The 24,335-nt window shown below is 45.6% G+C and overlaps 1 protein-coding gene across 1 annotated transcript in view; it reads left to right on the forward strand.

Moving 5' to 3' along the window:
• TSPAN4 (tetraspanin 4) overlaps window positions 1–24,335 on the forward strand; it is a 394,615-nt gene that overhangs the window by 49,102 nt on the left and 321,178 nt on the right. The window contains exon 2 of the mRNA XM_032188291.1: window positions 14,385–14,477. The gene's annotated coding sequence lies outside the window, so the exon portion shown is untranslated. The remainder of the gene's footprint in view (window positions 1–14,384; window positions 14,478–24,335) is intronic.

Here is a 24,335-nt window from a genome sequence, read left to right on the forward strand (position 1 = left end):
AATTTCAATGGACACATGAATTTATTTGTGGTCTCCAGTAGTTGCAATGACACAAAATACAGTCTAGCACCAACGTTGAATCCGAATTAATGCCTTGATGTGTAGTTCAGATAATAAGTTTATCTTCAGTAAGAACTTGTATAATTTTGTGTGTGTGGCTGGATTGTAACCTCTAAATAGCACGGGTCGTGATTATTTCTCTTACACGAGGTGTAGGTGTGTGGACCCAGGCATAAGAGCCTTACTTGAAATTTCAAGTATCCCCTCTCTGGGACTCGCCGTGTGGCACTTGATAATACGCTTGGGTTGTAGTTCCAAGGATTGCTTTTTATAACGTACTTAAATGCTTTTGTAACGCATGTCTGGAATATTGCAGAAAGGCACGGTCCTGACTTCCTCTTGCTTGTGGCTTTGTTTTTTCTCTCTTTTCCTTTTGTTAGATTTTTTTTTTTTTTTTTTTTGCAGGGTTACCAGCTTCACCGCTGGTTCTGAATGCTAGTGTCAGCATGAGAGAGGAGGCAGGTATAGAGCAGGTAGGCGGAAGACAGTAGGAGCCAGATTGCCTTTTTCAGTAGCATCCTACACATCTAAGATTAAAGTGCCTGTTGGACTGCCTTGTCCCAGTCTCTCCTGGCTGTGTCTGTATGCTCTCCGTAGCTGTACCCAAGTGCAGCTGAGCTTGTTGCACCGTGTGGTTCAGACTGGCTGTACAGATCCAGTTTGTACCAGTGTTAGAAACCAGCAGTGAAAGTAATCAGAGTTGGTGAGCCTTGAGCCAATGTGAATGGGTAGACAGATCCTTAATGCCTCGTCTTCTAAGTGATGGGAACTCCTGTCCTGATGAGAACAGGGGAGAAAATGTGCTGTAAAGATTATGAAGCACAAAAATTATATATTGTGGCTGAGGCGTGTGCAAACTAATCCTTTCACGTTGGAGATGGACAAATGCAGTGCCTTGGGTGACTGAGTCTTGATCTTTCTTGGTACTGATCTTCTATGTAGTACCTGTAATAAAGAAAAGGTGATGCTAAAATGTACACGTATACACGCTAATATATGCACGCTTGGTTCGTATTAGCACAGTGTTGTGCCTGCTTTCTTCATTGCTATATGAAACAACAAAAGTATTGTGGACTGAGTGCTCTCTGTAAGAAGTCAGACTCCTTGGTGCATGTTGCACCCCAGATGCGGAGCAGATATCTCGTTATCCACAGAATGTCTTCAATTACTGGGCTTTCAGGATTTTGCCATTCTTGAGATGAATGTTTTTTTCAATTGAGAGTCTCTTTGGTGCTCCTGAGCAGGGCTAGCTCTCTTTGGCAGAAGGCGCTGGAGATTGAGGCAGGCTTGGAAGATGGGCTGTGATGCACCTAAAGGGAGAGCAAAGCTGACAGCTTTATGGCTGCTGTCACAGAACCGGAGCAACTCACAAAGAGGCCAGACTGAAGTCGTCTTTGCTTTGATAGGCGTTAGAAGATAGATGTTACCCTTGACATATGTGCTCCTGTAATTTGTGTATTCAACAGAAAAATGTCACTTGGTGACCATGCTGTGTGATATGTGCCTGATACTGTCTTCAGGGCTGGCAGATATATTTATAATGCAAGGGGAATCAGAGGAGCCACCCACACAACTGAAATATTTTCAGGAGATAAAGGCTATTAAACAGCTTGAAAAGACCAGTTGGGTCTCTAGAGGGTAGAAAGCCAATTTTGACCTTATGGAAACTTTACTTGCTGATCTTACAAAGGAAATGTTAGCAGAAAAGAGAAAGAGAAATCTATAATGGAATTACTTTCACCCTTACAAAATGTGCCCAGTAGCCAGATCCACAGAAGTTGTGTGCTCCTTAAACTGAAATAAACTGAAAACAGGAACCAGAGGGTAAAGTGTTTGTTCTCTTCCCTGATGTCTTCCCCTTTTGTAGTGTCCAGCTCTACTCATCCACGCTGTTTAGCATTGCCTTGCCTGGCAATGGGAATAGCCCACAATATGCACTGGTGATCCCATCTGTGGCTGGGGGCAGGCAGATCCTTGTACTGAATAGATGATAATGTTTGCCATCCCTGCCAAAGCAGTGCAAGTGTATGGCTTTAACTTGCTCCTGTTGTATAAGGAGCATGAACTATACCAATAAGAGGTATTCTGGGATGATAACCCTGGTGGCTATAAACCAGAAAACTTTTTCAGTACAATGTTATTTTTTCTGGTAATTGGGCTAGTTCAATCAGTGCAGAATTGATTAAGTGTTGCCGATTTGTTAGCTGAAGGGAAGTACTGCAGTTTATTTGTTCTTGTTAAGCTAGTATCTTTATTTAAACATATTGATGCTTTTCTGAAAGAATTCTCAACCCATTGCAGCCGTTCGGTTTTGTTTGTACGACTGTTCTTACAAAGAGGAGAGACTTCTTTGCACATGCTGCTCACCTCTACTGAGAGGTAGTTAGATGGGTGCAGCTAATGGGCCGAGGGAAGTGTTTGTCCTGGAAATATCCCTGTTACTCAGTAACTTGGCCAAAACCACACTTGCTTTTGTATTAATTCCCTGACAGATGCAGCTGACCAATGTAAATACAGCTCTATCACCAAGCGAGAGGTGGGAGGAAACCAGTTTGTTTCTAATGTTCTCTCTTTGCTCTGGCTTTTACCCTGGAGCTGTTGACAGAAAGGTAGAGCTGCAGGAAGGGAGCTGTGCTTGGAAAAGACCTCTAAGGTCATCTAGTCCAACCGTCCCTCTACCAATATTGTTCGCTAAGCCATGTCTTCAAGTACCACATCGGCCCATTCCTTAACCACCTCCAGGGATGGAGACTCTGTGCCCTCCCTGGGCAGCCTGTTCCAATGAACATGATTAATTGTCCTCGGGTAGGGGGATAGTGAGTGAGAGAAAAATGTCTCCCTACAATCAAAATACTTCCAGACCTCTTCTGCACAGTACAGAATGACTGGACATGCTGCCCTTGAAGGAAAAAGTGTTCTTGGAGCTGTACTAATGAAAGGAGGTGTATGAGTTTGGTTCATTCTTCTGCTGTAAACTTCCTTGTGTGATCATGAATGAATTTTTTGTCTCCAATAAATTTATAAATGAGGTGAATTGTTTTTTTCTCCTACCTTTTTCCATCTCAGTTGTGATGTCTGGGTAGCACAGACGGTACACTTTGTACTAACAGTAGCAAACATAGGAGGTGAAAGGGCCAAAGCTCTCCTTTCTGCTCCCTTGTGCCACTAGCTGTATTGCAGTAAGAAGAGCAGCAGGGGTGTGGGAGAGGCTGGAAGGTGTGGAGTGAGAGTTTAGGGGCTGTAAAGAGGTATTAGTGTGGGGTGGGGCATATAGGAGTATTTTTAAATACTTAGAATTTTGGAAATTTTCAAAGGGTGTAGGAAACTTTTTTTTTTTTTTTAAAGTTACCCCATGAATTTAGGCTATGTCTTTATTCATGCATCTTCTCAGTGAGACAGACAGTGCTATAAAGGTAGAAAGGAGCTGGGTGGTTCATGGAGGAAGGATGTCAGACTTTGGGGGAAGATGAGAACAGGAAAATGTTTTTGAGTTTACTTTGAAAATGGGACATGTGAATTGGTGTTAGCAAAGCCTTTGCACTGTGTGTGTGGCTGCTCCCTAAGTGCTGGCAAGTAGCACCATTATGGGCACTTGGGGACTGCTGGACTCTGAGTACAGGGTACTGATCTATAGATTTTTTTTTCCCTCTTAGTAAAGGACATCTCTTATGCCAGCTGTATTTGAAGCTATAAAGGATTTTTTGAAAAGCTTCACACGGCAGCTTTTCATAATTTACTGTAATATCCTGCTGTTTAGGATAACTAATGAATGCATTTGTTCCTTGGATATGTTGAGCCAGATCATTAGTCTGTATAAACTGGCCTTGCTTCATGGAACTGGGGGGAGTTTCATTTATTTCACCCCACCTGAGAACCTGTGTCCTAGTGGGCATGTCAGGGCTGCACAGGGCTGAGAGGAAGCTTGAGGTCCCTGGTTGCTTTGTTAGCAGGCTGCATTGGTACAGAGGAACCTGCAGAGCAATCTGTGCTCCCTTTGATGGAAGGAGAACGGATCTGAGTTGAGTCTTGATTCCCACACTCCTGCTCCTCACCTTTCCCAGTAGCTGGGTTTTCCTCCAAGTTGGGTGGTGCAGGGAGGACACAGCTAAGTATATATTGAGGTCATGGAGAAATATCACCAGTTCCTTTTGCCAGGAACTGTCATGTATTTGCAGGGGTCTTAATCATATTTGCAGGAAAGTGGAAGTAATTGGGAACAGATAAGGGTTGATGCAAGTCACTTGCACTGACAGCTTAAAATATAGAAAGAAACTAGTGTGGAATTGCTGGCTGGATTTGTGTTGACTGGGGATGAAATTGTGTACCTAGCTTATTGTTGGGAATATTATGGTATGGAACAGGTACAAGAAACAACTGGTATTGCCAAGTTTGGGTGTTATTTCTTAAGAAACTTTTAACAACTTATACTTCCCAGCCTGTCCATAATGAGGAGCTACTTTCTTCCAGCCAAGTCCAGACTTTGCTTGACTTCCTTTCTTCCCATCCAGCTGTGAGGTATTGTCCCCCTGCCCTATCTCCTGCAGACTGTGTAATGTTAAATCAGTCCAGACGCAAGAGGATGTTATCTTCATAGCAGGAGTTTGCTCATATCTGAAGAGATACAAAGTTTTGACATAGCCACGGTATATTTCTGAGTTATAATCTCACCATAGGTAGCAACAGCAGCATTTCTCTGATTCTCATAGTTGAAGATCAAATACGTGCTCTGGCCAGCCATCCGCACAGGGCAGGAAGCAGCTCACCCAGGGACTTCAGACAGCCCCAGTGCATTGGTGGTGTTTACAGCATGGTATGAGCAGGCATTTCTTGGAGGAGCCTGCTGGGGTTCTGCGGGAGCAAGAAAGACACAAGTCTATTTCTGTGCTTTAACTGTTGGCAACAAAGAAGCCTGTTTTTTCCTATTCCTTCATGCTTATGTCAAACAATGATGTATGTTTTATTACACACAGAACATCTGACTTAGGGTACTCCATTCTGTCCTGGACCCGTGGTCTGTGCGCAGCACCCTGTGCTTGATGGCTGTTTTTGTCTCAGCAGAAACTGTGCTAAGTGACTTGAGTTCATGTGGCCTCGTTATAGCACCTCATCCGATTCTTGAAAATGTCTGAGACATTTTTATTGAATTAGAGTAGCACATGCCAGTTGTAATGGATGGGCATTAGCCAAGCTTTTTGTTTGCAAGAGTCCTACCTGGGCAAAGTGAACATCAACAGGCATGTGAAGCTCAAACTAGAGAGTCGTTTTAACCTCTGCCAGGCAAATGGTGAGTCAGAAGGGGAGAGGCAGGTGGCACAAACTGCTGGAGAGAGGTAAGGAAGGACTTTATGGTTTTTATTAACTTGTGGGCCTGGTGTGATTCTGACAAGAAACACGCTGGTTAGCTGTGGTGCTATTGGAATACCAGTGGCCGGTGAGCAGCTGTTAGCCCTGCCATTTAATCTCCACCTGTAGCATTTAATCTACTTGACCAACTCTTGTGTAACTACCAAATCCCATGACAGAAGGAAAATGGAATGAAGTGTTTTAACTTTGCATTTTCTTGGATGCTTTTTGTTTTCTATCAATTTCTGAAGCTCCAGCATGGGCTGTCAGTCTTGTCACAGACTTGTATGGAGCCTTGCTTTTTATAAGTTTTTTGTTTCCCTCCATTTTTAAGTATAAGCAGTAATTATTTGTGTAGTCTAACGCCTGCTCTGCCTCAAGCAAAATCAAAAATTTCCTGAGCTAGACATAGCAAATAAGTACTGAGAGAATTGCTGCTCTCGAAAGGCATGTTCAGGCCGTGTCCTTGAGCACCACAGCGCCTCAGGCGGGCAAACATGGCGCCGGCCCTCAGTCAGGGCGAGGGGCGCTTGGCGCGGGGAGGCCGGGGGATCCCTGCCCGCTGCGGAGGGCGCCTCACCGACAGGCTGCAAACCCAGCCAGAGGTTGTGGTGACCCATGTGGTGCCTGCCCCATCATGTGGCTGTTCAGGGCTCCGGCTGCAGGGGTGCCTGAGCCTGTCGCTGCCGTCGGAGGGTGACAGAGACGCTGCCTGCATGAGGTGCGGGCGGGTGGAGGAGCTGAGCAGCCTGGTGGCGGAGCTCAAGGAGGAGGTGAGGAGATTAAGGGCTACGGGGGTGTGAGCAGGAGGTAGGCCTGCGGAGTCACTCCCTGCCGTGCCTGAGAGAAAGGCACCGGGGTGACACACCCCAAAGAGCGGGGGACCCCCAGCCCTGGCACTGTCGGGCAGAGGGAGGGGACCTGAGAGATGGAGAGGAACAGAAACAGGTCCCTGCTCGGCGTCGCAGGGGAGCCCCCTCCCTTCCCGCCTTGCCTCCCCAGCTGCCCTCACACAGCAGGTTTGAGGCCCGGGAGCTCAGAGGGGACAGCGTGGTGGGGGTGTGGGGGAAAGTCCATACAGGAGGCTGTCTAGGGTGAGGAAGTTGACTCCACGCTTCAGGACTGCCTCCACCACGAAGGCAAGAAGGGTGATGGTCGTAGGCAACTCCCTTCTGAGGGGAACAGAGGGCCCCGTATGTGGGCCAGACCCTACCCATAGGGAGATCCGCTGCCTCCCTGGGACACAGGCCAGGGACATTACCAGGAACCTTCCTGGCCTGGTTCTCCCCCTCTTAATGATTTTGGTCCGAAGATGGAGCAATCACATGAAGTATTGTCTCCATTTTGTGTGAGGTGCAGAGATGTGAAGACTTAAGACCTGTTGGTGCTGATTTGCCTGTGACAGGAATTGGGAGAGGAGGTGAAGAACTGCATCTGCTTTCAGGTGGATGTGGTAATGTGCAATGTGACATTACTGTAGCTGACCTGACACAAACCTTTCAAAACCCCTTAAATAATGTAAAGATGTTGATTTCTAAGCAATTTAGGGTCTCTTGGATGAGTTTAAAATACTTCAAGTAACTTGCAGTGCCTCAAGTCAACCTTCATTTCTACAAGTGGATCTTAAAGCAAACATAGAAACCAACACTGATTCTTCAAGAGATGCATTCAGTTTTCCCCAGGCCCAGTGGTGGTAGCAATCCCATTAGAGCAGTTCCTCCTCCAGAGGGAAGGTTGTAGCACAGTGTAGCTGCTTTTTTTTTAATCCCCAGACAAAAGGGGACTTGGGCCTGAGAGCGTGCATGGAAATCCAGTGCTTAAGACTGTCAGAAAGCTGCTTCATGCAGCACTCATTGAAATGAAGAACTCTCTGGATGGCACAAATGCTGCTGTCCTAGCCCAGACAGATCTAAATTCTGCCTTACCCACTGACTAGGTCACATCCAGTGCTGAAACCATTTGCCAAATACCAGTGCTTTTAAATTACTGCACAGCAGCTCTTCATTTACTGCTAAGTGCCTGCCATAGCTGCAGCGAGTTTTGCTGCTGGCCCAGCAAGAGCCCATTATTTTGTAATAATGGCTGATGGGCTCACAGCTGATGCTACGGTGCCCTGCCAGCACAGGGGCCGTGCCCGGGTTCAGTGTCTCTGTGACCAGATGGAGGATTGGAGCAGAGGGAGTTGCTGCAACCCAAGATGGAAAATGTATTTGGTTTGTGTGGTTTTGGGTGGTGGGTTTAGGAAAGCAAAAGATAGCTAGACTTGCCTCAAAACTGGGAATGTGTTGTTAGCTCTGAAGTTACCACGAAGGGCAAAGATAGGAAGGGTGTGTTTTCTCACTGGAAATACCATGGTAAAAATTGTATGATGTAGTTCACTGCCTTGGAGATTTTCTGGGAGCAAAACGTGTGCCTTAGTTTTGTTGCTGTGGATACATGAAGATAGCAGTCATTCTCAGTCGCTGGCTTAAAAGGAAAAGCTTTTTTCTTAATAAAAAAAAAAAAAAGGCACAAAAGGAGGGGGAAGGGAAAGAAAGAAAAAAGTACTTTGCAGAAATCACAGCACTAGGCAACTTACAGCGCTGTGACCTTAAGTGCTTCACCTAATTGATTGGATTAGGAAATTAAACGACATGTAAACTGGTGGTGCTACCATCAGAATTTCCATTGCCTACGTTGGCTGCTCTTCCTGTCTCCCTCACTCCTCCACAGATGCTCCTGAGGGCGTGCTTGGGGCATGCTTGTGGGATGGCATTTACGCAGTGGCTGCTCCCCATCGAGCTGGGCGCTCCCTGTGGCTGCATGACAGCATCATGGGAGGGCCTGGAGAGCTCTGGGGCTGTCTCCTCAGGAAAGTCACTTACTTCTACCTTCCTGCACGATGTCGAGTGCTGTGGGTTGTGTCAGGGCAGCTTGACATATTGCTGTGACTCAGCGTTGTGCTGCAGCACTGGCTGGGCTGTGGAAAGAGGGTGGTGTGGCCCTGGACCCCAGCTGCTGTGCCGTCAGTTGGCTGCATCAGCCTTGCTCAGAGTATTCCTGCACCATGAGCTTTGCCCAGAGCCTGGGCAGCATCCTGCTCTTGCTGGTGTTGCCTTTCTTGCAGTGCCTCAGGTCTGAACCCACCCCAGTGTGGGAAGGATAGTCCTCCTTGTGCTTCTGAGGATGGGAAGGACAAACGTAGGCACTGCTGTGATGTTGGACGGGATGCATCAGCTCCTTGGGAACTGGAATACCTCCTTTGGAAAATACCTGTGACCTTTGGGACTTTGTGAGGGACAGTTGACTCTGTCTGCTGATAATGCATTTCAGGAGTTAGGCACCTGTCATGCTTCAAAAACATTGTTTCTGAAGCCTTGAAAGAGTTTTAAAAAGTGCTGGGGAAGTACTGCAGTGAAGGCATTTAAGCAGTGCTACGTCCATAGTGTGTGTGTAAATATATATATATATAAATATATAAATGGTGTATGTGAGATTAAATGCAGTCTCTGAAAAGAAACCTATTTATTGGTGAACTCAAAATAATGGCAAATCAAGTTAAGATTTAAACTTTCTCTGTTTAATAGCACTTGAATTAAGAAGTAGTAACCGGTGTGGGTTAATACTAGGGCTTTAAAGGAAGATGAAAGTGCTCGAACCACAGGAAATCAATGGCTTAATTGTCTGGAAAAAAGTCTACCACAGTACCAGGACGCCTTCTGAGAGCACGAGCCTATTCTGCAGGTGTAGGGGGAATGTTTGGCATTTACATTTCTCAGCAATTTCAGTTCTGTCAGGTAACTTGTGAAGTTCTGAGTCTGAATGGGAGTTGAAAACGTTTTTTGTCAATTCTCTCCTGGCCCAAGCATAGTGAGATATTCTCTTTACTCTGGTAGGACTGTCTGTATTGAAAGAAAGGATGAAAACACGACTGCTTCTATTTTAAAACAATCTTGTGTAACATCTGCTTTGATAAACTTGCTTTCTTCTCTTGATGTGCCTTCAAGTTTGGGGCAGTTTGGGTAGTAAAGTTCAGTTAAAATGCTGTTTCTGCAGGTTTTAATTGGGTTTCAATTTTTGTTCAGGGACATCTTAGCAGAACGTAAAAGTTTTAAAAACAACCAGTAACCCAACTGTAGTAGTAAAAAGGAAGTGCAGCATTCATCTAAAAAGGGCAAAAATAGACTTGAGTAAGTGTATGATTTATTGCATAACTGCTTAGTTAAATGAATGGTGATGCATCTTCCTTAACAAATTTGTGTACCAACCTCTAGTGTAGGGGTTATTTTAAGCTAACATCTCCACAGCTACGAAGCAGGGAGAATCAGTCCTTATTCAGATGCAACAGTTAAAAATGGAAACTAGGTTTAAAACTGCTGACCTTACCCAAGGTTTAGTATTTGGGACTTTTAATCATTTCGATTTAATTAAGGACACTGCAACTACTAAATTATCAGCGCGTGTCATAACAGCACCTGAATTATGAGCGAAAGGTAAGCATCAGGCAGCCTGTCCCTTCTGGCAGGCGCAGGAGGATGTCGTGGGAGCTGCTGCTGTGCTGCTGGTGTCCCGTGGGGTGTCCTGGTGTCCCGTGGGGTGTCCTGTGGGTGTCCTGGTGTCCCATGGTGGCTGAGGCCGGGTGGCTCTGCTGCAGGTGGCTGTTCAAGCTGGTGCTGTCCCCTCTGGCTGTTCAGAGCTCCACAGCCATGCTTGTGCAAGCCTGGGGAAGAGAGAGAGGAATAGTGATGCCTGGAAACCTCAAGAAATTGTCTAGCACAACACGCTGGATTTCACATGACTATTTAAACTCATTAATGATTTCTGGACCCAAAGTAACCGATTTTATTTAAAGATACCAGCACAGATGGCTTTGATTTCTTGATGTTCCAGTAGATACGAAGTCAGATAGCGAGTTAGATGGCAGTAATGGAAAGCAATGGCTGATGCCAAGAGGCTTTCAGGAAGGAATCTGCTGTTTCTGCCTCCCTTACAGGTTTGCAAGGGCTATTGGCCTTCTCAGGCTGCACCCATGGGATAGATCGTTTGCTGGACAGCAAGCGAGGATCACAGACCTTGCAGCTTTCAGTGCTACACTGAGCACAGGTGCTGCTGTGAACAGGAACACAGAATGCAAATACTTAACAAAATCTTCTCGAAGGGACGCCCCACTCCACTCCACGTGATTCCATCTGGGATGCTGCTAGAAGTTTACACGTGGCACGTGGTTATGCTGCTTGGTACAGGGTTGGGAAGCGTGCAGCATTACAGCAGTGCATACAGTGGAGTAAGAGGAGGTCAGAGCTCTTACAATCTGCCAGCCCTGTAGCTGTGCTCTGGGTCAGCTGCTTCTGAACAAGCAGGAGCACTCGTCTATTTACTTGTTTCTGTAACTGTCATTGGGTAGCACGGAGGTGAGAGAGGAGCTCTCTGGAGCCTTAGTCTCGGACAGAGGAGACTTAGTCGTACGGAGATCTCAAAAGAGTAGAGGATCACAGTTCATCAGTGATGTTTGCAGCCCTGTACCATTCCTCGGCATAGGGGCTGTAGCCGTGAGCCAGAGCTTTATTGGATTTAGTGTTTACTAAAGAGCTTTTCTTGGTGCCAGAAAAACTCGATAGCAGCAGCTCCTTTTCAGAAGGCAGTGCTTCAGCGCAGCTCCCACCTGAACATCCACACGCGCTCAGGAGCTCTGGGCAGTGCTTGAACAGTCATCTGCTCTTTGCACTAGCTCTAATCAAAGTTCACACGAGTCTGTCCGTTGAAGAGTTGAGATACTAGTGTATTACGAGCAGATATTCTGGACTTTGTGTAAACAGTAACTCTAAAAAGTAAAATCAATCTGGGGCTGTCAGTGAGGAGTGAGGCAGGTGCCGTAGGAATACAACTGTCAAGGGCAGTGCTGATGTAAAGAGGATGAGGATAGTGTAGGCTTCGGGAATATATTTTAATACATTTCTATATATTAAAAACCAAACCCACTAACGACACACAGGGGCTTCCAAGAGGGCAATTCATGTGTTGGAGCTTGAGCAGGTACCAGCTGGAGGTAGCGGCAGCTTTGCTGGCCTTTGAGTGTGTGGTGATGGGCTTGGGTATGGGTACGGCGGGAGAGATGCACGCTGCAGCCTTCTGTGAGGCTGAGTGGCTTGTATCAAGCAGCAGGAATGGAAGGAGGAGATCTCAAAGGAACAGGATGATGCCAAGTTGCCAAGTGGAGTTTTTGTTTGCAAAAGGGAGAGTATGTAGGCAAAAAAAAATCAACGTTACCTTGAAAAACTAAATTAAAAAAAAATGGGGAGGGGAAATGCAGAAACCAGTGGGTTGTGGCACAGAGGTGAAAATTGCTGACATCTAATTTTGATACTCTTATCTTAGGAACACTGTTTTGGTTTTGTTTTTATCTTCCCTGAGCAATGCTGAGGGAGGAAGAGAAGCGTGAGGAGAGCAAGTGAAGGAGGAGAGCATTTCAAACCAAGCAAACGAGAGCAGCAGGGCTCTTGTCTGGTTCAGGGTGTTCCAGCTCCTGGAAAGCTGAGCTGTCTGTGACAGGTCCTTAATCAGACAGTTTGAATTTAGGCATTAGGACTCCATTCGCCCTCCCTTGCGAAGCTGTAATTTCCTCGCTTAGGAAACCCATGAAGTGAGCCTGAAGAAATCCGCTAAGCAGTTGGGAGCTGTCAGAGCCTTCTGTCCCCATCGATGGACCGCAGGCTGTGTGCTGCACGGCAGGCAGCCGGGAGGCTTTTGGCACAGGCCAGGGCAGAGAGGTTTAACACGTGCCGCTGGTCTGTGGAGCAGGACGCCTGGTGTAGCTGGGCGAGGAGGGAGCCCTGTTGTGCTAACTGGGGTGACGCCACGGCGATTTTCCTGCTGGTATAAAAGCGATGCTGCGAGGGCCCGTTGTGCTCAGCAGCACAAGGGATGTCTGCGCAGGGGCTGTGGTGCTCAGAGGAGGATTTAGCACATCTGCTGGGTCTGAGGAGCAGACTTGAGCACCAGCCTCTGACTAGTGACTGCCACTCGTGGTGCAGCCCCGTCTCTTTCAGGAGGTGGGACTGCAGCCTGGGTAGCCTCATGTGACCCGGCTTTCATTAGCGTTGCTTAACAGGCGTGACGAAGCTGTGGCAGCGCTGGCTTTCATGCCATCCACAGCCTCACTGGAGACAGCGTCGTGTACATGCTCCTGCAGCTTCTCCGCCTTAGCTGGCGAGCTGCCTGTGGCTGCGATGGAGACTCAGCTGCAGCGGTGTGTGACGCCTGGTTCTGCATTCCTACAGAATGAAAAGATGACATTAGGATGGGATCGGGTCGGGCACTGCTCTGTCCAGCTCGTTCGCTCTTCCATAGCAGCCAGGAGCACTTGCTGAGCCGGTCCACACCAGCCCACAAAAGTTGTGGGGAGAGAGGGATGGGTTGGCATCGTTCTTACTTGGGCTTCTCAACTGCTCTGCTCAGTGATTGAATTTGTTTTTCTAGGAAAAGTCTTTGCTGTTGTGAGTCACTCTGGCTTAGAAGGATTTAGCTTTCAGCTGCCTTTTGCCTTAAAAGGTGATGTTGCTTCTGGTATTTCTCAAGTTTAAAAATACAATAAAAATCTAAAAATTGTCAGGCAACTCTCCTTAAGAAACACTTGATACTTGCTTCCTTCGTTATTTGGTATTTTTTGTGTTTTTCTTTTTTTTGGGGGGAGGGGGAGGCAAACCAAAATAAGGCAATGTTCAGGGAATGCACTGCTGATGCTGCTTGGGGGCCTGCTTGATTTATGTGGCAGTGAAACATCAGGCAGCAATGCTCCCACATGTACCAGGGATGTAGCCTGCTTTCTGTCATGCCGGATTTCTAGAGCAGCTGGAAATTAGTGGCACTCGGCACGTGAGGTGGTGTGGTTTGGGCTTCTCCATCTGGTTTTGGTCTAAGGAGTCACGCTGTAGCAAACCAACCATGGTTGCTCTACAGGCCGAATGCCTTTAAAATGGGGAAGGAGGCTGTCCTCTTTGCTGTCTGTGGTCAGGAGGGATGTCACTCTGTTTTTAGGAGCTGAGCTGTAACCCTAAGGACATTACAGGGGTGCAAATTGCATTGCACTTAACTAAAAATCTCTGCAGTTCCAAATGTAATGCTTGATACACATTTTAAAAAAAGTCCTGTGGCACAAAAGAGTAGTGTGATCCCTCACCTACTATAACTGTGATAAAACTGCAGTGGAGGAGGAAGGACTTTTGTTTTTAAAAGGTCAATCCACACTACAGACCTTACCACTACTTCTGGAGGTGGAACCAAACTGTTGATGATGCGTTTCAACATTCCTGTGCATTTGAGTATAGCTGTAACCCTGCTTTTTCCCTGTGCAGAAGCATTTTATGCAGTTCTATTGCTCCCATGCAGAAGATGTCTTTCATTTTGGGGTATTTGATACATAAGCTGCTCCCACCAACCAGGCTGGCTTTGGTGGCATTTGTCAAAGTCTGAAACTTGAATGATTTATAAAGATTTATCGTTATCACAGTCACTTGCTGTGACCTTCTCCTTGCACAGGAAACATAAGCTTGTGCTCTTTTCTGAATGCTTCCTGTGCCTTGCTCCCCAGGAACAGAGCTTGTTTCTTAGGCTGCTGGCGGACCATAAATTGCAGGGTGGTGTTAACAGGCACTCTCTACTTGGACTTTCCAGCAGGACTGCCCAGCATGCTATGTCTCTTGCCATTGCACGTTCACTCTCACTTTATTAGCTTGTGTGTGGCTTTCCTAAGAAAATGTCACCCCTTTTAAACTGTTTTTTAATTGTGTATTGGAAATGTGGAAGAAGAGATCTTCTCCAGTAAGTCAGTCTGTCTTCGGCGACTTGAGTTTCAGTCTAGTGACAAACTTCATCGAGGTTGAAGAGTGTGTGGGGAGAAGACCATGAAGTAGTGAGCTGTAATCACAGATTGAAGTGTTCCTGAAGTGATGCTTCATCTCTGCCTGCCTGTTTTACTCAGAAATCTATTGTTTTGTCTCTTGCAGAAGCACCACCGAAGAACTGGACATTATTGCTGTGGGAGATCAACAGCAACTTCCAGCTGTATCTCGTGTACCAGCTCTAAAACCACAGTCGCAGTGAGTTTCTCTTATATACTCTATTTTCTCCAGTGAGGAGTCATTAATTGTAATCCATGAAAGTAATCGTGTTCTCTGTTTAGACTTTGTCCATTCACTTTACTACCACAAAAGATTTGATTTACCAATCCCATGCCAAATGGGTATGGAACATTTTTTCCCCTTCATACTGGGAGCTTGGTATTGTGCAGGTGCCAGAAAAGGAAATCTTTCAAGTTTTGCTGTGTCTTGAGGTGGGGGCGTCATACTTCGATTGTTTTGCTTATGTGTCCATTGATCAAAACAAGAATTGGATCAAATATTTTGCTCCTGAGAAACAGCTTCTGAAGTAAAGTTAAGTTAATTAAATGGAGGAGAGAAAACTATTGCTTGGGCAAAGAAAATTGACTTGTCTACTGGTTTGGAGTGCCAGAAGAAAGCACGTCATAGACCGATAGTCATAGGTAGGTGAAAGGAGAAGGTGTCACAGTGCTGGAGTGCTGCTGAATCTGTTCTTAGGTGTACTCTTAAAACAAGAGGCTGGAATATTCTTAGGGCTGTAAGGAAGCTCTCTGACCAATGCTATTTGGATACCAAATGAACTCTTGAAAATCCTTGTTCCATGAATTTTTTAATAATTCTTACCTAAATGAAATGCTGAAGAAGAGTGCTCCCCTAGTCCTACCAGCTACCTGTGAATGTTCACATAACTTGCCTGTGATTCTTTTATCAATAATTCTCTTCTGTCAATAACACAGTAGAACACGTTCAAGTGATATTTGATATTTTGCACAGCTTAAAATGATATAACGATTGTTTGCAAAGTCATCTCTGGTTTTGTATCTTATGTGGGGATTCTGTTTGCAAGAGTAGAAGGGCAGGAGTAAATCTAGGCCTGTGCAAGTGTTTGCTCTGAGGAAAGCTTGAGGATTTAAGAAACAAACAAAAAGGTAAGTGCTTAAGGGATCTTAGGATACTTGTACAATTAAATGGCATTGAATATTGACATGCTATAGATTTTGGGCTATGGGGGTTGGGTGGAAGTGCTCAGGTAACTGCTTCTCCTGAGAAATAACAAGGACAACAGGAAGAAACAACTCTGTAAAAGGAAAGGCCCCATGTCCTCTGAAAGGATATAGGAAAAAATTGGGTTAAATGTATGTTTCTAGCCTTTGTCAGTATTGCTGATGCATAAATTATATAAGAGTTAGGAAAAAAAAGACTTAGAAAAAGGTCGCTTCTAGAGAGCTATTGTTTCTTTGCCTGGAAGGACGCAGCCAGCTTGCAGTGTACGCAGTGAAGAATACCTGTCAGGAATTGAATATTGAGTGAAGGTAATCTTTCTAATGAAAAGTAGTTAGAGGCAAGGCAGAGTCGAAGGAAAAGCAACTGCTCAGCTGGAAGGCTGCTTCCAGTGCTGCAGACGTCCTCTAAGATGCATATTTTATGTATTAGGAGTATCGATCAAGGCCATGGTGTGCCTCACGTTAGCACTGTTCTTCCTGATCGTTGCGATAAAGATTTCTTAACTCTTTGAGTTCCACTCCTGTCTCTGCGAGCAAGTGCAGCACACGTGGTGCTGCTGTGATGGGGGACTCAGCGCTGGATATGGTGGTTGGTTTGCTGCTTTTTTCCTTCTAATTTAGTGCCATGCAGAAATGACTGTTTTAATCACAAAAAGATAAAAGGGTGAAGCTCAGTTTCTGTACTCTCCTCTGAGTTTCCCTAGTAAATCTGCAGATGATGCAGATACCTCTGCTGAAGGTATCATGATCTTGTCATTGAAGCTGCCTGCAATCTTTCTCCTTTCCTCCCCCCGTTAAGCCCTTAGATCCTTGGTCCTGCCTGCAGGCATTTTGCCTGACAACTAGACCATGAATTCATGCTGGGTAAAATACAGGAGGGAGAAAAGCTTTAAGTGAGACACGTCCTGTGTCAACTGACAGAGCACTGCTCCTAGCAGAGGCTTCTTGATGCATGGACAGATACTCAGCCAAGTCTCCTGACTGTAGTGCAGACATGCCGGTTTAGATCAATTAAATTTTCTGAAAAATCATCTGCAGCTGTGGTGATACCATCTTAAGGGAGTCGTAAAGGGGTGTCACTGGGAGCAGTGCCTGGTATGCACACTGGAGATGTGCTGAGCTGAGTGCTGTAAAGGAGCCCTAGACTTTGCTTCTGCAAAGAAACATCCCAGGCTGCTTTTTGAAGCTCTTGACGTTGACTGAAGGCAGGATTGCATCCCCACGCTTAAGCCTGCTTTCTGTTCCTCTTGAGCTGATGTCCATTCCCTTCTGATCCGTTACAGTGCTCTAAGAAAATTGAATCCAGGTTGAAGCCGTGGCAGCCACCTCCACTCGTTAAAACTAGCCTGCGTCAGAGGGTGATGTCGAAGGCCTTTTCTGTGCTGTAACACTTGGCTGCCGCAGCCTGCGGAGGCAGGAGTCTGCAGCTGTGGCTGCTCGAACAAGGCTCCCCGTGGAGCAGGTGTGATGCTGGATGCCTCGCACGTGCTGCTAACGCTGACCCGCGCCACCCTCGTCTTTCTGCTGCTGACTTGCCTTTTGTTTAGCCAGTGAGCTTCTTGTAAGCTGCACAAGTGTGTGCCGGCACGTATGGCTCTCGAAAGGAGAATGGTCTGGAAGCTAATTAAGAGCTCTGCAAATCCAACTTCATCGCCCTGGTCTGCATGCAGATTCCCTCTGAGAATTCAGCAGCGTGACTTAGTCTCTGTGCCAGTTTCCTCTTTGTTAAAGGACTCTTCCCATCTAGGATGGGAGCTGAGGATAAACATGCAGAGCTAGCAAAGGTTCCGGTATAGCAGTTAAAGAAATAAGTATTAGGATACCTTTCGCTAGTATTTCTGCCCAGCCCAAGTTGTATCCTTGGAGTCTGTTTAGCAGTCACAGTGAGACAACAAGGAATGAGGACTGGATGGATGGGAAGTGAGAAGGTTGTGTATGTGCTAGTGACGCCAGGTGTCATCCCAGCGTCTAGTCTGGCTCCGAGCACCCAGTGTATCTCGCCTTCCTGAGCGAAAATGCTCGCTTAGACCTGGGGCAGCAGCAGAGGCAAACAGCTTCAGGCTTGTGTTCCTCACCTGGTGTCCAGCAGCAGCAGCTTGTTCCTTGTGTGGCTGTCTCGCAGTGCTTTGCCTTGTGTGGTCACATTGCCTAACACAGCTGGCCTGCCTGTCCCGTGTTGGCTTCACATTAGGGTCACAGGAAGGACTTCTGCTTCCCAAATGTCTCTGTTCTTTTTCAGAGACCGGCTGTTTGGTGGCTGCACAGCCTCACTCAGATGCGCTCTCCAACGTGTCAAAGAGTAGAACCTGGCTAGGATTGACAGCTATAAAACATTCCCTCTGAACTCCGAGATGAAAGCGAGACATTTCCTTTCTCCTTCCAGAGGGCTCATCTACTATAAGAGGGAGGTGGTTGTTTTTTTTTTGTTGCCTGTTTGTTTATTTTATTTTATTTAAATGTAACTCATCAGGTAACATAGCAGTATCTGTGGCAGTCCATGGCAGCATGCTATGAGAAGCTGGGAACGTGAAAATGAAAGGCAGCTCTGTCAAGGGGCTTCAGTCTTCCTTGATTTTTTTTTTTCTTTCCTCCCCTCTTTTCTCTCTCCACGTTGGCTCCTAGAATGCAAGGGCACTGCTGAAATATGCTGGTGGTTAATCTTGTATTATATCTTTGGTTGTTCCATAATTTGACCCTCTTCATGCCAGAGCCAGTCACCTTAGAAAATGCGAGGAAGCAGGCTGCAAGGAAGCAGGCAGTTCTGGGGGTACCACCAGCTCTGCAGAAATAACACTGTGTGTTTGATCCTTATGAAAACATTCTGAAGAACTGAACAAGAAAGTGTTGTAGGAATTTGGAGGGTAGATTAATAGCATTCCTGTTTCAGGCTGTTTATTTGTAGCTTTAACTTTTTTTAAGGCAAAAAGTCTATTTTTAGCTTGCTTTTTTTCCCCCACCTCGCTAACCCAAACAAATTTCCTTCCTCGGAGGGGAGGGTGGAGTTGGGAGGAAGGAAGGGTGGAATTAAACTGCTTCATTAAATCAGTTTCAAGATCATCACCACACAATTTCATTTTCACATCGCAGTTCTGAGTACGCAAGAGTTCCTTTACACTTTCCAGAGAGGGGGAGCTTTGTGTGCAGAAGGGGAGAGTGAGGGCCTCTGAGACAATGAGGCGGTTATGGAAAGCTTGTGACTTTGGCTGAATTTTGTTCCTTCCTGCATGACTTTTTTTCTTCTGGTTACTTCTGTCGGGGCTTAGCCCGTAATTTCCAAGGAAAGGTGGGGCTTGGTGACAGTTTGCATTCACAGCTCCCAGTGTAGCAAGATGCAGAGAAGGGAAGGATTCTGGTAAAAACAGGAACGTCAATTAGATGTTGCTACGCCGCCAAAGGTGGATGTTCTCCCTGAGATCCCAAAGTATATCTGGTAAGAGGTAAGGCTGAGAGTAGGGAATTCTGTCAGATGTAACTCATTCGAACAGGGGCACGGTGAGGAGGGGAATCAAGCTCTCCTGAGTCCTAGGACGTATGTTTTGATGGTTTTATGGGAAGTTGCTTCTGATTTATAGAGAAGAAGAGCAACTAGCACCTTTCTTACTAGGTTGATATGACTTGAGCTTTAATATAATGACTGATGTTGGTGTGCTGTAGAAAGGGTTGATGAATCTAGGGCCTGTGGATCGAGTCTGCAGAAAGAAGCACAGGTCCCTGGATTGATCGATGGCCCAGCAGCCAGTGTCATCTGGCCAATGCAGAGCATTGCTGCTTTCTTCATTCCCCCTGAATCTCTTGGGCTTTAAAGTTGGTTCTTCAGCATCTGTGAAGCTTTCTCCTCCCTCTGTTGATGGGAGATAAGGATCTTTGCAACAGCATTTATGTGAAGTCTCCCTCTGGCAGCAAAATTGCAGAGAGCCTGTCTGGACTGCCTGTAGAGGCTTCTCAGGACTGCGTCATGAATCATTTCTTCTTGAAACGTGTTGACCCTGTTGTGTGTCCTCCTGTGCTGCTGGAGAACTGACAAAAACCAGACATTACACTTGTGTTTATTTAAAAAAAAACAAACACAACTCCACAACAAAACACCAAAGCAAACAAAAAACCCTTTCCTGTTTTGGGAATAAAGTAAATTCTGTTTTTCCCCATCCTTCCATGGCAGGAGGTTCCTAATTTTCCTCTTGCTAGTTACCAACGTACTGAACCCTGCGTGTGAGCTCAGAGCTGGAAAAGACAACCTGACTTTCCGAGCCCCTGTCCCAGGGAAGGCTCCCTGCTGCTGGGGATCAACACGGGACAGGAGCCCTTTCTGCAGACTCTTAAATTCTTTCTTTATCTGCTTTCTTCTCCTCTTCCGCTTTTCCCGCTGGGAGGCTGCTCCAGAGGATCTCTGCTCCATACTCAGCTTCTCCTGACCTCCAGCACAGAAATCTTAGCTCATTTCTGCACAAGGATCACCCTATGGGTTAAACAGCTCTTATTTCTTGCTACTTCCCACAGCCAAGTCTGTTTGCAGGGACCAGTCCTGTCCATTATCAGGCTGTTCTGCCGATTTGAACAAGCCAAGCTCTCCCTCGATAGGCCTCTTATTCTTAGCAGCACTTCTGTGCACCTATTTTCATTTCAGCTAATCATCTCTGAATTGTCATGTGCCCAGAACCGTTCACAATGCGAGTGGCTGGGAAAGGGCTGCTTTCAGTAACACTAATTTCAGCATCTAGCCATCAGTTGCGGTTTAAGCTAGGTTATACATCTGAGAAAGATTTCCTGGTCTTGTTCTGAAGACATCAGCAATGGTGGCTCTTTTTCTGCTTTAGGGGAGCTCTGTCAATGGTTTCTTTGATGTTTAAATAGGTACCTTAATTTGAATAGGTAACATCTTAGCCACTGCATCTTGAAATGCACTTTGTGTGTGTGTGTGTGTGTGTTTACTTGAGGCTTTTATTATTCAGAACTCTCATTTTCTTGGAAGTGCTCTTATACTTGTAGAGCATGTAAAAACAATTACTGAATTAGCCAGATCTGAGTTTCAGAATCTGAGCACTCCCATTCCAAGTAAAGGTCCCTTTTAAGGTATCTTTCAGTATCCAAAAATGTCTGACTATCAGCTTCCATCCCTGGATCACACTGGGCACTGCACCAGCAAGAATATATGCAAAGAATGAAAATAAAGTCCATTATTTATGACCCTCTCTCTGAGCTTCTCTGGCTTGTGTGAGGAAAGTGGAACTACTTGGAAATACTTCGCCTCCCCTTGGATTTCTGGTTTCTTTGAAGGTTGTCTTGATCTTTGTGAATAATCTTTGGTTTATACGTTTGATTTCATGCCAGCAAACTAAATCTTTCTATAATGCGCATTCCTTCAGGGTTTGTATATCGTGAAGACTTGAGGCATTTCTCCCACTGTTTTGTGTAGTAGCATTTCCCTTCAGCTGGCACTGAAGAATAGAGGGATGTGGTTGTGAGCACGGCAAAGTCAGGAGCTGGGATGTGGTTGTTCTGCAGGCTCTGTGCCTGCCTGAGAGCAACCTGCACGATTGCTCTCTGTATCTGTCCTCAACCTGGGGGCAGTAGCATTTTGTCTGGTCCAGCTGAGCCCTTGTGCTTTACTAAATGCTTCTGGTGGCACGTGCTGCTTAGCTGTTGGGGTTACAGCGATGGTAGCACAGAGCTGCTAGGGGAGATCAGCTGGTGGCCCCCCAACCCACCTGAAACAACGGTGAAATCTAGCTGAGCTTAATGCTCTCACTGAGTATTCTTGCTAGGATAGGATGCTAGTCATCAGTTTGTCCTAAAATTAAGTAAATGTCCAATTTTTTTTTTTTTTTTTGGGGGGTGGTGGTGGTGATGGTGAGGAAGCTGCCTTCAGGATTTTAACTGAAATCCTAGCGTGAGCCCCCTTCCTGCTAGATTGCTCTGCCAACACGCTCATACAACTTGTCAGATTTATACGTTAAGAAAGCACCCATCTTTAAGTGTATTCCTCTGCTCTAAGATGGCAGCCATCCTTGTGCACTGTGGCTCTTTTGTATCATTTGAAGTATATCATAAACTCAGCCATTAAAGTAACTTGCCACACGTCCCATTATCCTTGAATAACTTTTCAGGTGTACAATTATAGTCCTTTCTACCTTCTTTCTTTGTGCTCTTGGGGAGGAAAAAAAATACTCTGCTACTTTTCAAAGTATTCTTTTCCTGCTGTATCAAATGTAGTGTTAAAGTTCACTGTGCAGTTCTCCTCTAGTCACTTGCTGTAGTCCTTTAAAAGTAAAATTACGTAATTTATATAAATTCAGAGGAGGAAAAGTTGAAGATGTCTGTACCAGCCTATTTTTTAATCCTCTGTGGAAGCTTGGAAAAATTCAGGTGAGTGTTCTGGAAAGTAATTAGCATTTGAAATTGAGGCTTAGATTGGACTGTTCCTCATGTGTACTGCAGAAGGTGTTTCTGGAGTCCCTTTGCCTTTTGCAGGTAGGAGTAATCTCTCAGTTTTAATAAATAACTGCTGCAGAGTTGTGAAGCAGCTTCCCCATAGCTATTTGTCCTTGATAAAGAAGGTGGTCAGGGTCTGGTTTACTTCTAATTGAGAGATTAGCTCGACCCCTTGTAATCTTGAATATGTCTCCTATGCCTCTTTCCTGCCTGGAAACAGCCTCTTGTTTGGAATTTAGTTTGAGTAAGGCTGATTTATTTATTTGCACCACAGAAACGTTTACGAGCTGTGACTAGTAACTCATAGTGTACTCATACCCTGTACAATGCCAGGACAAGAAGACGGTCCTTAACCAGGGAGCTTTCAGCCCAGTGTGGAATAAATGACCGCTGCATTAGCAAATACTTCTGCCTGAATAGAGACTTGGTGCCAGCTGTGCCCAGCCCTCCCAGAGGGAGGGAGCACACCGTTCATCCTCCAGGCTGGTGAGAGCCGTAGCCCTAGTACAGTTAGTCTGCACAAATCAGGTATGTTGTGCTTCTCAGACCTGGACACACACCCAGGGAGCTTCTCACCCTGAGCAGCATGTGGACAAGATAGTGAGCAACAGGGGGCTGCTGGCATCCTGGTGACCCAGTTCTGGCTGTGCTTTTCCCAAAGAGCCTCTCAGCTGTGCACAGAGCAGGTCTGTGGGCTGTGCGGATTGCTTTTGTTACCTCCTTACACCCAGATGTCTTATGGGGCCTGAAAGGGGAGAGGTGAAGGGATACCTGTGGCCTTCCAGTGGGACCCTGGTCAGTGAGGGCTGTAGGAGTTCTTTAGCCAGGGCATGGATTTGGACACTTGCAGTCTCTATCATTAAGTTCCATTTTAGGACTAATTAGTTTTGTTCACCTATCTAAAAAAAAAAAAGAGTGTTTTAACAGTAGCAGGGGTTTATCTTCCCCTTTGCCCCTGGAAGCAGCAGTTGAACCCAGGATTAAAAGCTGAGGGGCAGACCTGCCAACATGAATCTAAGGGATAATTTTGAAGAGACAAAACTCTGTCTTGAGAATTTTCCTCTGGCTCGGTTCATGCTCTCGAGCATCACTGAAGTGCTGTTTGTATCAATCTTCAGGCTCGTGAACAGAGCATTGCTCTCATTTGCATTTTGGATGTGTTTAAAAGGCTATCTCTGCAACTGTAAGGGCTACATCTTGATTCATTTTAATTGGTAACATAGACTGTACAGAAACTCAGAACTTGAATTTGCATTCTCCAGAGTAAGACTTCCAGTCAGTACAGAAAAAAGAGGATTCATTTTTGCAGACTCCATGTCTGAACTCGAGTCTCAAGTTAGGTGTGCTGCCGTCAGTTTGACAGTCAGTGAAGTGAATCTGCCATTAGCTTCAGATGCCCAGACACTGGCTGTCTGCCTCTGAGCTATGAGGACTGTCCTTCCACTCAGTAAGGAGGAGATGTTTTAGGACACACTTCATCTGACACTGTTTTAGACAACTGCTTTAGCACAAAATGCATTCTGCCCTGGAAGTGTTTCATGTTCTCCAGCAACTCTATTGGCAGTCCAGGCAACGAGTGCAGAAGTCCATGCTGACACTTGCTCAGATGAATCCTGTATGAAATACTTCTGCTTTTCAGTTCAATTGATTAGGTATTTTCAGCAAAGCATCATCAGACATCCTGGTACCCAGGAAGCAGGTTGTGTGCTGCATCTTTTCTGCTTTTATTCTCCAACTCTCTGTCTAGAGAACAAAAATTATTCCATCGTGACAGGAGCATTGGCCTTCAGAAAGCTCCTTTTATCTACACCAGTACTTTCTGTGGTATTTTTCCACTAGCGTTGGCCTTTTGCTTATCCATCTTAGAGCTGGATTAACTTCAGAAAGGAAAAAGTGCCTTGTATGGTACTCCGAGACACATTTATTTCTTTGACCAGTAAATCAGTATTATAGTTCCCTGGGGACTGGGAAAGAGGTATTATGATGGAGTTATACTTCTAAGTCCACTTTCCTGAATGCTGAATTTCCAAGGGGAAGGTATAAATCTCCTTTGACACAGAGGAATCTATATGAAACAGTTTTTGGTGGCCTCATTCTCTTCGCGTTTGTTTCTTTGCCTCCCTTTTCTGCCTTCCTCCCTTTCCTCAGGTGCTACGGTATATTACTTAGTTTCCTTTGAGGTAAGTATAGCTTCTTTGTCACTGTATGGAACACATTCGTATTCAGGAGGGCTTTTTCCTGTGTCAAAGCCAATATTTTGTTGCTTTGTAACACTAACCTTCTTGGAACTCTCCAGCTAATATTTTTCTTTTCCTCTGCCTTTTATTGACTGTGGTACGTTTAGTATTGCTTCCCTCCCCAGTAATTTTTTGGTTTTTATTCATGACTAATACATCCATTTTACGAAGCAATGAAGCCCATTTAC

Source organism: Aythya fuligula, chromosome 5 (assembly GCF_009819795.1).
Source record: "Aythya fuligula isolate bAytFul2 chromosome 5, bAytFul2.pri, whole genome shotgun sequence".
NCBI classification, from domain to species: Eukaryota; Metazoa; Chordata; class Aves; order Anseriformes; family Anatidae; genus Aythya; species Aythya fuligula.